This window comes from Sus scrofa, chromosome 6, assembly GCF_000003025.6.
Source record: "Sus scrofa isolate TJ Tabasco breed Duroc chromosome 6, Sscrofa11.1, whole genome shotgun sequence".
NCBI classification, from domain to species: domain Eukaryota; kingdom Metazoa; phylum Chordata; class Mammalia; order Artiodactyla; family Suidae; genus Sus; species Sus scrofa.
The window spans coordinates 128,456,920-128,471,665 of NC_010448.4; the positions used below are offsets into that span (position 1 = coordinate 128,456,920).

At 37.6% G+C, this 14,746-nt stretch overlaps 1 pseudogene; it reads right to left on the reverse strand.

Moving 5' to 3' along the window:
* The window catches only part of LOC110261398, a 182,067-nt pseudogene that overhangs the window by 12,393 nt on the left and 154,928 nt on the right, over positions 1 to 14,746 (reverse strand).

Here is a 14,746-nt window from a genome sequence, read left to right on the forward strand (position 1 = left end):
CATTGTAGAAGCTGCTTCATTTAGGTAAATAAGAGCTTAGAAAGACCTATTGTTTGATAAAATTTTATTGGTGGGAAAAATAGTTGAATAGCAAAAGTAACAGCAAGGTATAAAAAAACTTTTATGTTTAAATAATAGCAAGAAAATTTAAATATAGCTATATAATTCTTCAAAAAAGTATAGTAAGATTAATGAAGGAGGAATAAGAACATTAATTTGTTAATGTTCCAAATGTTACAGGCCCTTATTATGCATAGTTTCTTTTCTACATGCAACAATAATAAAAATGATCATAAGGAGGGGCCAGGCTGGGGTCCCTGGTGCTCACCCTTGGCATCGGGCTTGGGGCACTGGCAGGGGTCCCCAGGTGGGGCTGGAAAAAAAAATGATCAATCACAAGGACATTTACCCCACTTCCTGATTCCTGGTCATTCTAAGATGTGGGAGTAAAATGATAAACAGAGGGAACCCACTCTTCTCTGTCCAGAAGGTCCCTTCCCTAAAACTTCACATGACTGGCTCCTTCCCAACCTTCAGCAGCTCTTGTCATACTCAGATCTTTTCTAATGACCTCATTTCCACCCTCACTTCCATCATCTTCCAAATCCCTTCAATGTTGTCTAACCTAATGTTCTCCATTTTCTTTATGTGAAGAACTTACAGTGACTTATAAAGAATGATCTTTATACTTGTTTTTCTACTCCTGCCACTACAGCCTAACTCCTCAGCTGGTATACTCAGTGTGTACCAGGCACATAGTTGGTATTCAATAAAAGGAATTTATTTAAGGTCAAAACATTTAAAATCTTGAGAGTACTATATACCTATAGCAGATCTCTGACAATAGTCTACTGAAACTTCACATACCACAAGTTAGAAATCCACACTCCTATTCTAACTTTCCCATTCTTAACACCACTATCGTTTTATTGTCCTTCAGGTTTTAAAAAGTATCCTTGGAGTTCCCATGTGGCGCAGTGGTATAAGGATTGGAATTGTTAATTTGGCAGCTTGGGTTGCTTCTGTGCTGCAGTTTGATCAATAGCCCTGGGTCTTCCACATGCCACAAGTGTGGCCAAAAGGGGAAAAAAAAAACCAAGGAGACAAAAAATACCCTCAACATTCAGTAAGCCACTATTTGCCTCTGTGATCATTTTTCCTTTTCTTTTTCAGCAGCACCCAAGGCATAATGGAGGTTCCTGGTCCAGGCTTCAAAATCTGTGCCACCACAGGGACAATACCAGATCTTTAAGCCACTGAGCCATAGCAGGAACTCTGCCACTCTGATCATTTTTTCTTACATTTATAAACTGCATCCTTTACAGTTTACAATGTGTTTTCCCATTTTTTACCACAACTGTTCACTATACTTACCTGAAAAGTATGAAGCAGTACCATTTTTATGAACAAGGTCACCAATACTCAAACAGGTTAGACAAATTTTCCCAAGATACCAAACCTAGTAAGTGATAGAACCAGGATGTTACTGTGTCTTTGGACTTCAAGCACAGCACTATACCACTCTGCAGCAGCTACCTGTATCTAAGAGATTAGGCCCTTCTTATCTCTCTCAATAGCTGTCACCAGAGAACAGTAATCATTACTTTATCCTTGCATTACTGAAGGTACAGCTGCCATAAAAGGACTCAGTGCATGCTACTTTAACTATCCAAAATGGTTTGTACTCATTAAAACATCTCTACACCAAACTCTTGTTTTCACAACCCTGCATATTCATTACTATTCCCATGGTTTTTATTTCTCTTGATAGGTTCTTTACAGATCTAGATCTAACTGATAATCCAAATGTAGTAAAAGATTTTAAGTCTCAGGCACTATCTTTTCAAGGTGGAAGTTGTAAAAAACTACAGTTCAACCTATTTATCTCTGAATTGCACTAGGAATTTTACACATCCATGTACATCAAAGAAACATAGATTTGGCCATAGACTGACCTGGAATAATGCTTTCATTTTTAGATAAACTTAAATTCAAAATTCAAACCTAGACATTATAACTTCTTAGTCTTGCTTTTGCACTATACTACACTGGGGGTTCATTAGGTGAATCTTGCAAATTAACAGATGTGCCCAATGCCATAGTATTATATTTCACATATAATTATTAATTACTGACTAAAATAGCTAATGAAAGAAATATGATGGGTAAATGAAAGGTGAGAAAGTAAAGGCAAAACACTCTCTCTCTTATGTTTTAACATCACTAGTGCTTATATTTTAAAATAATAATACCAGTAATAATAAAGTACCTCAGAATCCCAAGGTGATTGTAAATCTTACTCTTCTCCCACTCCTTTAATTTTTTTTTTTTTTTTTTTTTGCCTTTTAGGGCCTCACCTGTAGCATATGGACGTTCCCAGGCTAGGGGTCAAATACGAGCTGTAGCTGTCAGCCTACACCACAGCCACAGCAATGCCAAATCTGAGCCGCATCTGTGACCTACACCATGGCTCATGGCAATGCTGGATCCTTAACCCACTGGGCGAGGCCAGAGATTGAACCTCCATCTTCATGGATGCTAGTCAGATTCATTTCCACTGAGCCATGATGGGAACTCCTCCTACTCCTAATGCTGACAACGCATCTATAAAATGTAATCACAGATACATTAGTGAGAACATTGAATACTATGAATTTTATTTTATTTTTTGTCTTTTGTCTTTTGTCTTTTTAGGTCAGCACCTGTTGCATATGGAGCTTCCCAGGCTAGGGGTCCAATGGAGCTGTAGCTACCAGCCTACATCACAGCTACAGCAACACCAGATCCAAGCTGTGTCTGTGACTTACACCACAGCTCACAGCAATGCCGGATCCTTAACCCACTGAATGAGGCCAGGAATCGAACCCACAACCTCACGGTTCCTAGGCAGATTCATTTCTACTGCGTCATGATGGGAGCTCCACTATGAATTTTAAATACACATAAAAGTCTGTTTCCATTCATGAATATTTCATGAAGCATGAAACAAATTCAGAAGGTGGAAGAGTCTCAGGAAAAGAAAGTTGGTAGTAGTTGGGAAACGTATGAAGAAAGAGAACAAAAGAAAAATACTTTAAAAAAATGGATATTTGAGTTCCCATTGTGGCTGAGGGGTTAAGGAACCAGACTAGTAATCAATTTTCCCAGCACCACTTATTGAACAGGCTGTCTTTTCTCCATTGCATATTCTTGCATACTTTGTCACAGATTGGCTGACTGTAGGTGCATGGGTTTAATTCTGGGCTGTCTATCTTGTTCCACTGATCTATATTTCTGTCTTTGTGCTGGTACCACACAGTTTTCATGACTGCAGCTTTGTAGTATAGTCTGAAGTCAGGGAGCTTGATTCCTCCAGCTCCATTTGTCTTTCTCAGGATAGCTTTGGTTATTTTGGGTCTTTTATGCTTCCAAACAAACTTTAAACTATTTTTTTTTGAGTTCTGTGAAAAATGTCCTTGGTTATTTGGTAGGGATTGCATCGAATCTGTAGATCACCTTAGGTAGTATAGTCATTTTGATAATATTGATTCTCCCAATTCAAGAGCATGGTTCCTCTTTCCATTTATTTGTGTCATCTTTAATTTCTTTCATCAGTGTTTTATAGTTTTCAGAGCACAGGTATTTTGTCTCTTTCAGTAGGTTTATTCCTAAGTATTTTATTCTTTTTGATGCAATGGTAAATGGAATTGCTTCCCTAATTTCTCTTTCTGGTCTTCCATTGTTAGTATATAGAAACGCAGTCAATTTCTGTATGTTAATTTTGTATCCTGCAACTTTGCCAAATTCATGGATGAACTCTAACAGTTTTCTGGTAGAGTCTTTAGGATTCTCTAGGTATAGTATCATGTCATCTGCAAAGAGTGATAGTTTTACTTCTTCCTTTCCAATTTGTATTCCTTTTATTTCTTTTACTTCTCTGATTGCTGTGGCTAGGACTTCCAAAACGCTGTTGAATAGTAGTGTCAAGAGTGGACATCTTTGTCTTGTTCCTGATCTCAGTGGGAATTCTTTCAGTTTTTCACCATTGAGAATGATGTTCGCTGTGGGTTCATCATACATGGCCTTTATTATGTTGAGGTAGGTTCCCTCTTATGCCAGTTTTATGGAGAGTTTTTTTTTAAATCAGATATGGGTGTTGGATTTTGTCAAAGGTTTTTCTGCATCTATTGAGAGGATCATATGGTTTTTACTCTTCAGTTTGTTAATGTATATCACACTGATTGATTTATGAATATTGAAGAATCTTTGCATCCCTGGGATAAATCCCACTTGATCATGATGTACAATCATTTTAATGTATTGTTGGATTCAATTTGCTAGTATATTGTGAAGATATTTGCATCTATGTTCATCAGTGATTTTCACCTGTAATTTTCTTTTATTGTGGTGTCTGTCTGGTTTTTGTTTCAGGGTGATGGTGGCCTCATAGAATGAGTTTAGAAGTGTCCCTTCCTGTGAAATTTTTTTCAAATATCTTCAGAAGGATAGGTGTCAGCTCTTCTATGAATGTTTGATAGAATTCGCCAGTGAAGCCATCTGGTCCTGGAATTTTGTTTTTTGGAAGTTTTTTATTCACACTTTCAATTTCAGTACTTGTAATTAATCAATTCATCTTTTGTATTCTTTCTTGGTTTAATCTTGGAGGATTGTACTTTTCTAAGAATTTGTCCATTTCTTCTAGGTTTCCATTTTATTGGCATATAGTTGCTTCTAGTAGTCTCTTATGATACTTTTTATTTCTGTGATATCCATTGTAACTTCTCCTTTTTCATTTGTAATTTTATTGATTTGAGTCTCTCCTCTCTGTTTCTTGATGAGTCTGGCTAAGGGTTTATCAATTTTGTTGATCTTTTCAAAGAATCAGCCTTTAGTTTCACTGATTTTTCTATGGTTTTCTTCATTTATATTTCATTTTTTAAAATCTTTTATTTATGTGTATATATTTTTTTCTACTGTACAGCATGGTGACTCAGTTACATTTACACTTATACATTCTTTTTTCTCATATTACATGTTCCATCGTAAGTGACTAGACAGAGATCCCAGTGCTAAACAGCAGTATTCCATTGCTAATCCATCCTGAAGGAAACATTCTGTATCTATTTACCCCAAGCTCCCAGTCCATCCCACTCCCTCCCCTTCCCTCTTGGCAACCAAAAGTCTATTCTCCAAGTCCATGATTTTCTTTTCTGTGGAAAGTTTCATTTGTGATATATATTAGATTCCAGATATAAGTGATATCATATGGTATTTGTCTTTCTCATTCTGGCTTACTTCTTACGATATGAGCGTCTCTGGTTCCATCCATGTTGCCACAAATGGCATTATTTCATTCTTTTTTATGGATGAGTAGAATTCCACTGTGTATATATACCATATCTTCCTAATCCAATCATCTGTCAGTGGACATTTGGGTTGTTTCCATGTCTTGGATATTGTGAATAGTGGTTCAATGAACATGTGGGAGCATGTGTCTTTTTTAGGGGAGTTTTGTCTGGATATATGCCTAAGAGTGGGATTGCTGGGTCATATGGTAGTTCTATGCATAGTTTTCTAAGGTACCTCCATACTGTTCTCCATAGTGGTTGTACCAGCTTACATTCCCATCAACAGTGCAGGAGGGTCCCTTTTCTCCAAACCCCCTCTAGCACTTGTTATTTGCGGACTTATTAATGATGGCCATTCCTTGGAGAGATATCTGTTCAGGTCCTTTGCCCATTTTTCTATTGGGTTGTTGGCTTTTTTGCTGTTGAATTGTATAAGTTGTTTGTATGTTTTATAGATTAGGCCCTTGTCGGTTGCATCATTTGACAGTATTTTCTCCCATTCTGTAAATTGTCTTTTTGTTTTCTTTTTGGTTTCCTTTGCTGTGCAAAAGCTTGTCAGTTTGATTAGGTCCCATTGGTTTATTTTTGATTTCTGTTGCTTTGGGAGACTGACCTGAGAAAATATTTGTAAGGTTTATGTCAGAGAAGGTTTTGCCTATGTTCTCTTCGAGGTGTCTTGTCTTATATTTAAATCCTTAAGCCATTTTGAGTTTATTTTTGTGCATGGTGTGAGGATGTGTTCTATTTTCATTGATTTGTATGTAGCTATCCTGGTTTCCCAGAAATACTTACTGAAAAGACTGTCTTTTCCCCATTTTAAGTTCTTGCCTCCTTTGTCAAAGATTAATTGACCATAGGTGTCAGGGTTTATTTCTGGGTTCTCTGTTCTGTTCCGTTGGTCTCTATGTCTGTCTTTTCTGCAAGCATTTCATTTATTTCTTCTCTGACATTTATGGTTTCTTTCCTTATACTTGTTTAGGTCTTGTCTGTTCTCTTTCTATCTGCTTTAGATGTAAATTTAGGTTGTTTATTTGAGCTTTTTGTTGTTTCCTGAGGTGGGCTTGTATTGGTATAAACTTTCCTTTTATAACTGCTTTTCTTGCATCCCATTGGTTTTGGAGTGTTGTATCTTTGTTGTCATTTGCTTCTAGATATTTTTAAATTTCCTGTTTGTTTTCTTCAGTGATCCATTGGCTGTTTAGCAGCATGTTGTTTAGTCTCATTTTTTTTGGCAGTTTTTTTTTTTCTTGTTGTTGATTTCCAGTCATATAGTGTTGTGGTCGGAAAAGATGCTTGATATGATTTCAATTTTCTTACAGTTACCAAGGCTTGATTTATAGCCCAGGATGTGACCAATATTAGAGAATGTTATATGTGTACTTGAAAAGAATGTGTATTCTGTTGCTTTTGGATGGAACATCCTACAAATATCTATTAAGTCCATCTGATCTAATGCCTCATTCAAGGCCTGTGTTTCTTTGTTGATTTTCTGTGTGGATGATCTCTCCATTGCTGTAAGTGGAGGTTAAAGTCCCCCCAGTATTATTGTGCTATTGTTGATTTCTCCTTTTAAGGTCATTAGCATTTGCCTTATATATTGTGGTGATCCTATGTTGGGTGCATAGATATTTACAATTGTTACTTCTTCTTCTTGGATTTATCCTATGATCATTATGTAATGTCCTTCCTTGTCTCTTAAAATATTCTTCATTTTATGGTCTTTTTTTCTGATATGAGTATTGCTACTCCAGCTATCTTTTGATTCTCATTTGCATGGAATATTTTCTTCCATCCTCTCACTTTCAATTTGTATGTGTCCCTAGAACTGAAGAGGGTCTCTTGAAGACAGCATATATATGGGTCTTATTTCTGTATCCATTCAGCCAGTCTATATCTTTTGGTTGGGGTGTTTAGTCCATTAACCTTTTAGGTAATTATTGATATATATGTTCTTACTGACATTTTATTAACTGTTTTGGATTGAGTTTTGTTGCTCTTTTTTCTTTCCATCTTCTCTTGTTTTTTCCTCTTGTGGTTTGATGACTATCTTTAGTGTTGTATTTGAGTGAATTTTTCTTATTTGTTTAACAATTGTAGATTTTTGGTTTGCAGTTGCTCTGAAGTTTTGATATAGGCATCTATACATGTATAAGATTGTTTTAAGTTGTTGGTCTCTTTATTGTAAGTGCATCTCCAGTCTCCTGCATTTGTACCCTCCTCATGATTTCTGATTTTGGTAGAATATTTGTGCATGGATTATTTTCTATCTTTACTGTATTTATGCCTTTACTGATGAGCTTTGTCATTTTGTCATATTTTTGTTTCTGGTTGTGGCCTTTTCTTTTCTGCCTAGAGAAGTGCCTTTAGTATTTGTTGCAAAGCTGGTTTAGTGGTGCTGAATTCTCTTAGCTTTTGCTTATCTCTAAAGCTTTTTCTTTCTCCTTCAAATCTGAATGATCACCTTGCTGGTAAAATAATCTTGGTTGCAGGTTTTTTCCTTTCATCACCTGAAGTATATCATGCCATTCCCTTCCGGCCTGCAGAGTTTCTGCTGAAAAATTTGCCAATAACCTTATTGGGGTTCCCTTGTATGTTATTTTTTTTTCCCTAGCTGCTTTCAATGTTTTCCCTTTTTCTTTAATTTTGGTCAGTGTGATTAATATGTGTCTCAGGGTGTTCCTCCTTGGGTTTATTTTATATGGTAAATGTTGTGTTCTCTAGATTTGAGTGAGTGGTTCCTTTCCCATGTTAGGGGAGTTTTCAGCTCTTATCTCTTCAAATATTTTTTTCTCTCCCTTTCTCTCTTTTCCTTCTGGCACTCCTATAATACAGATGTTGGTGCATTTAACATTGTCCTAGAGTTCTGAGACTCTCTTCATTTCTTTTCAATCTTTTTTCTCTTTTCTCTTCTGCATCAGTGATTTCCACTATTCTGTCCTCCACCTCACTTATTTGTTCTTCTGCCTCCTGTATTCTGCTGTTGGCTGCTTCTAGTGAATTTTTTATTTCAGTTATTGTATTTTGCATCTCTTGTTTAAGTTTTATATCTTGTATGTCTTTGCTCAGTGTTTCCTGTAAATTATCCATCTTTGCCTACAGTTTATTTCCAATGTTTTGCATCATCTTCAGCATCAACAGTCTAAAGTCTTTTTCCTGGAGGCTGAGAATCTCCTGATCACTTAGCTGTTTTTGTGGGGTTTCTCTTTCTCCCTTATCTGAGTTATACTTTTCTGTCTTTTCATTTTTATAGGTTTTTGGTGTGGGAACCTTTTTTCAGACAATAGAGTTGTGGCTTCTTACTTCTGGTGACTGCCTCCCTTGTGGCTAAAGTTGGTTTGGGGGCTTGCTGTGGGCTTCCTGATGGGAGGGACTGGTGCCTGCCCACTTGTAGGTGGGGTGATTCCTATCCCTTTGGTGGGTGAGACTTTGTCTCTGGGTGAGATTAGATGTGGCTGTGAGCCTAGGGTGTCATTAGGCAGCCTGTTTACTGATGGGTGGGGCTGTAATCTCACTTGGATTGTTGTTTGGCCTGGGGTTTCTCAGCACTGATGGGTGGGCCAAGTTTTCCCCAAATGACCACCTCCAGAGAAATGCACAGTGATGAATATTACCAAGAGCTCTGCCTCCAATGCCCTTTCCCACAATGAGCCACAGTCACCCCCTCTTTTCCCAGGATATCCTCCAAGAAGTGTAATCAGGTTCAATCCAGATTCCTATGGAGTCTTTGCTTTGCCCTGTGAGCTGGTGCATGTGTCTGTGTGCACCTTTCAAGAATGGCATCTTCATTTCCCCAAATCCTGCGGAGCTCCTGAACACAAGCCCCACTGTCCTTCAACGCCAGATGCTCCAGGGGCTCTTTCTCCCAGTGCCAGATCCCCAGGCATGGGAATTTGATGTGAGGCTCAGAATTCTCACTCTTGTAGTTGAGTCTCTGTGATAGAGTTATTTTCCAGTCTGTGGGGCTTCCCACCTGGGAGTTATAGGGTTACTTAAATCACATAATCACCCCTCCTACCTCTTGATGTGGTTTCCTCTTTTTCTTCTGGAGTAGCATATGTTTTTTAAAGCTTCCAGTTGATTTGGTTGAAGGTTGCTCAGCATTTGTTTGTAATTTTGTTGTTTTTATAAGAGAAGTTGATCTCCAGTCCTTCTATTCCACCATCTTAGTCCCATCTCCTTAGTGGTTTGGGCATGAACACAAACCTCATGCAGGGGCACCTGTGGCCAGGCAGGATGGGCCTGGATGGTGCATTCACCAAGAGGGTGAGTCTGCCTACCTGCTGGTCCCATACCACTCCCTCTGACTCCCTGAGTGAGTGCAGTCTTAAACTAGCTAGCTCTAAAAAACCCTCCCAGATGTGCAGATACTTAAGGAGTGAGAGTGCTATAAAAACAGAGTCCTGGTAGCTATGCCTCTATTTTTTTTACATACTGCTAAAATTCTTCCTTCCTAGAGGCTCCTCTCTCAGATCACTCTTCTTCAGGGCTCAATCCTTTAAGGTTTCAGCTTATGAAGGCAATGATTCCTGAAACAAGGGTGGGCTCAAACGACCATGAGGAGCTCTCTAGTTCCCTGTACCTGGCAAACAGGCTAACCAGATCCTTGGTCATCCACTCCCAACACAGGCATGGTGCCAGCTACCCAACTAAGGTCAGTGACTGATATGTAAAAAGAAAAGAGACTCTAAGAACAAAAGAGAAAACTTCAGAGATCCAGACAAGGGTATTAGTCTGAAGGGAAAATCAGACTTGGAAGTCAGTAAGTAGAGAAATCAGTTGGAAATATGCTCTCTATAGATGTTGAATTTAATGAATACAACATTTCTATACATAGACACACTTCTACTACAAAAAAATCATCTTAAGGAGAATTGATATCATTATATCTAAGAAGACTTACCTAATAAGGTCTTGTCTGAGTAAAACTATGGTTCTGTGGCTACAGCTACAAGGGTTCTTCCCTAACATTTTAATGGTAAAAACAAGGTACTAGCTACCACTATGACTGTCAAATACATCAGGACAAAGGTTTGGACTAACCAGGCTTCCAAATAAAGTTCGAAGTCAGAGTTCACATATAACTAGGTTTGACCTTCTGAGTTGAGTTGATCTGATTTAGGTCTATATCTTGCCCCTAGTGCTGCATGGACTTCTTAATCTCTGCTGAGGGTTGAGAAAGTGGGTATGGGAGCCAGGCTGGCCAATGGTCAAATCACAGATCAGCTACTTCCTAACTATGTAATCATGGGTCAATTAATCAAACTCCCTAAATGGCAGTCACCTAATTAATGAAACATAGACTATAATAGAAGAGCTATTTTGCAAAGCCATGTGATGACTCTATGAAGTAACAAATATTAAGCACACAATACAGTGTCTAACCCAGAGGAGAACACACACAGATGTTAGTTTCTTTTTTCTGTGTTCCCTTAACCTATTATTTTTTAAAAATCCATAAAATCCTACCTGTTTAAAGAGTCTTCTTCAGAACTCTCATCCATCAGTAAAAAAAAAAAAAAAAAAAAAAAAGGTAAAATACACCTTAAATTACCATAAAAATTTACAGAATATTAAAAGTATAAAACCGGTGCTTTGTTTAGAATAACTTCAATATCTTCTTTAAAATTATACTGTGGACATGGAGACTACAGTGGACTGAATACTGATCATATTACTGATAGGCAATTAATGCAGAAGAACCACTTCCCCTCCTTTATATTGTGTCTCAGCAGGTTAAGGACCCAGTGTTGTCTCTGTGAGGATGTGGGCTCAATCCATGGCCTTGCTCAGAGGGCTACCAATCCAGTGTTGCTGCAAGCTGTGGCTTAGGTTGTATCTGCTGCTTGAATCCGGTAATTCCATGGCTGTGGCATAGGCCAGAGCTATAGCTCCAATTCAGTCCTTAGCCTAGGAATTTCCATATGGCACAGGTGTGGCCATAAAAAGGAAAAAAACAACTTTTATCTATGCAAAGATATAATATGGGATTTTAGGGGCCATGGTTAAATGAATGAATTTCTTTTTAGACAATACTGTCTTTGATTTCAATTACCTACAATTGATTAAATAATTCTGAATGCTAGACTACTAAGAAATTAATTTTAAAAATAAAATACGTATGAAGTTTATACAATATGTTTTTCATTGCTCTTTTCATTACCAAAACTTCCTCACTCTTTATCTATGGTAGGATCACTGAGAGTAATTCAACTATCATAAATATTACCTAGGTTGCCATCTAGAGAAGGACTTTTAGGTCTCTTTTTTTTTTATATTCAGAAATCAGTTGGCTATGGCTATGTATAAAAACATAATGAATAATATTACCATTTTCATTCTAATATAAAAAACTATTACCAAATATATTAAATTCTTAGATTATTTCAGACAATATCAGAGCTAATGTCAAAACTTCAGCTGTCCCATATACTTCAAATTTGCAAGTTCTACAAAAAATTATTTAGCATATAATTAAAGGATTCAAACAAAGGTAGGTGAAGTAGTCATGGATTGAGGGTGGTAAAGCTAAGTAAGTTAACTAGGGCAAGTTTGACATATGGAAAGGCTCTCAAAATCAGAAATCCTAGCTCTAAAACCAACAGTTATTTGTTTCTGGAAAAGTTGCTTCTCTTCAACTCAATGTCTTCCTCTATAACAGTGGAGTCTTACTGCCTTATTTCACAAGGGTATTAGTAGAATTTTATTAAAATAACATCCCCCCCCCAAATGCTCAGAGAAGTATTAAAAGAATGGAATAACTTGATCTTGAACTTTATTGCTAGAGGTATTTTGGAATCCAAAGAAAATTCTATGTGTGTTTTTTCATAGGTTTAACATCCCAACATTGTACTTTTCAGAATAATATTAATTATGGTGATTAGCTCTTCTCTCTTCGTGGTTTGTACTTTAGGAAATATCAGCTATTCTATAATTTGTAAGCAAATTTCTCTATCAATACATGGCTTCATTAAATTAGAGAACATCATGGTCCCCCATTATTTTAGATAATCACATCAAGAACAGAAAATTAATAGAAATCAGTACCTAGCTTGGACCACTACTGTTAACTTCTCTACATATTCAAACTCCAAACCATCAGGTCTTTATTACAATGATGTTTAATCTCCATGCTCATCTCCAGTTTACACAGAAGACATAATCCTACTTTTATATTGGACAGTGATGATTCGGGGACAGGGTTTACCTCTGCCAATGCGAACTAACCTACTTGAGATTCAGGGATTTCTGGTGAATGGCTTCCTTGTGAAGTAGAATCTGAAAATATTTTGAAGATTGAGGTAGATGTAAATCCTTTGGAAGATTTTCATTATTGTGAAGACAAATTACTTGAAGGGCCAACCTTAACTATGGACTCTTGGGCCAGTTAGCACTCTGGGAAGGATGATACAAGACCTTACATGATCTAAGAAAAGTGCTCCACAGGATACAAGGCAGGCTTGAGGTTTAAGTCTGGTACCAACAGAGAAAGAAAAGTCTGAACTCTCCTTGCAATATCATTGGAACCTCTCATCCCAAAATGGTCCCCAATAACATCTGCTAGAGAAAAAATAAATAAAAGTCTCAAAGAGTAATTCCTCAGGAAGATCTGGGCTAGGATGTAGGCTCCACATAAGGCCTGGGGTGTGAGGGACAGGGTGTGTATGGCAAAAGATAGGAGGCCCAGTTGCCAAACTGGGTGCTGGTGCTATGGAACAGTGGCTGAGCAATAAGCACACATAGGAAAAATTTTAAAAGGTGTCATTTTTCAGTCTAAGTGTGGGTCACCATGAAGATGGAAGAATTTGGATCAGAAAGGACCTCCTGGGAGCAAAGGTCAATCATGACCTGACTGCAGGACTGGTTTATTTTATTTTTTCCTTTAAAATGAGTATATTCAAGGTTTGTACAGAGCAACATCCAGACTCCAGACATCCAGCTGCCAAGGAGACCTTGTTAAGGCCAGCTTTAGAAGCAATATTGATGTAATAGAATCAATACTGATGTAATAGAATCAATGGAAACAATACAATGATCAGAACACCCCTTTTTCCCCCCTCCTAATGATTGTGAAAGAGGGCTGTTTCTTTGATCTTAAAAGAATCCATTAGGTTCTTGGAAAAGTCAAGACAGAAAGTATAGAAGGAAGTCCCTGAGGGAAAAACAGGATTTTCTGCCAAACTAAACATTTAGAACACACATAACTAGTTAGAAAAATCAAAGATGTGACACTGTTTGTGCTCCATGAATAGGGGTTACACTTGGAATGAAATGGACAATTTTAGGATTCCTAAGGATCAAGGTCTTAAAAGTTTCTGGATCAAGAATCCTATTCACAGGCTACAATGAACTACTCTGGCTTTTGGCCTGCTTTCCAGCTGTTGATGTGGAATATCTCACTGGCATTCCCAAAACACCTGCATCAAACTATGAACTCTCACCTGTCATGTAACAAAGAACTGTTAAATTATTTTAAACCTCAGTTTAGTGGTAACTGGCATCTTAATGTAAATACTTACATACGAAGACCACTAAGATGAGCACATTCTTCTGCAATCCATCCAGGGATATCTTGAGAAAAGACATCAATACCTTGCAAAGAAAAAAACATTTACTGGTTCTGAGCATCTTTGCTTCTCTCACAGTATTTATCAGGTAGACCATAAGTGTAGTTATTTTATTGATCTGCTACTACTCTAAACACTACCCCCAAAATAATAACTTAGCTATTAAAATCAATTGCATTTTAAGGAACAATGCTGAGGAGAAAGATGTAACAGTGTTTGCAATATGCATAACCTATTCAACTATTGCCATGATTAACCTCATAAGGTTTACAGACATTCCAATGGGAAGATGATTATTTACATGTATACGTAAAGAAAAAGAATTCCTCAAAAACTAATTTATGGAGTTCCTGCTGTTAAAGATCTGGTGTTGTCTGAGAGTTTGACCCTTGGCCTAGTGCAATGGGTTAGGGATACAGCATTGCTGCAGCTGTGACATAGGTTGCAGCTGCAGCCCAAATTCGATCCCTGGCCCAGGAACTTCCATATGCCATGTGTGTGCCCGCCCCCCCCCCAAAAAAATAAAGCAATTTTTTAAGTTCTAACTTACCATTCTTGAGAGATTACTGTAAAATATGAACTAGACTATAAATTAATACAGATAATCTTTAAAATCTTAAAATATTTATCAGAATCAACTGTACATCAGGAATACTCAAATACAAAGGAGACAAAGTGGGTAACCCGAGTAAGTGAAGAACTCAAGTGAGAACAGCAAACTGGGAACACAAGCTCCATGTGGAAGTGGTGGCCTCTGCATAGCAGACCAACAGTCCTAAGGGCTCAAGGGGGACCAGAGGGCTCAAGGGGGACGAGATCAATTCTCTAAGAGGAGCCCAAAATGCATATTTCTGC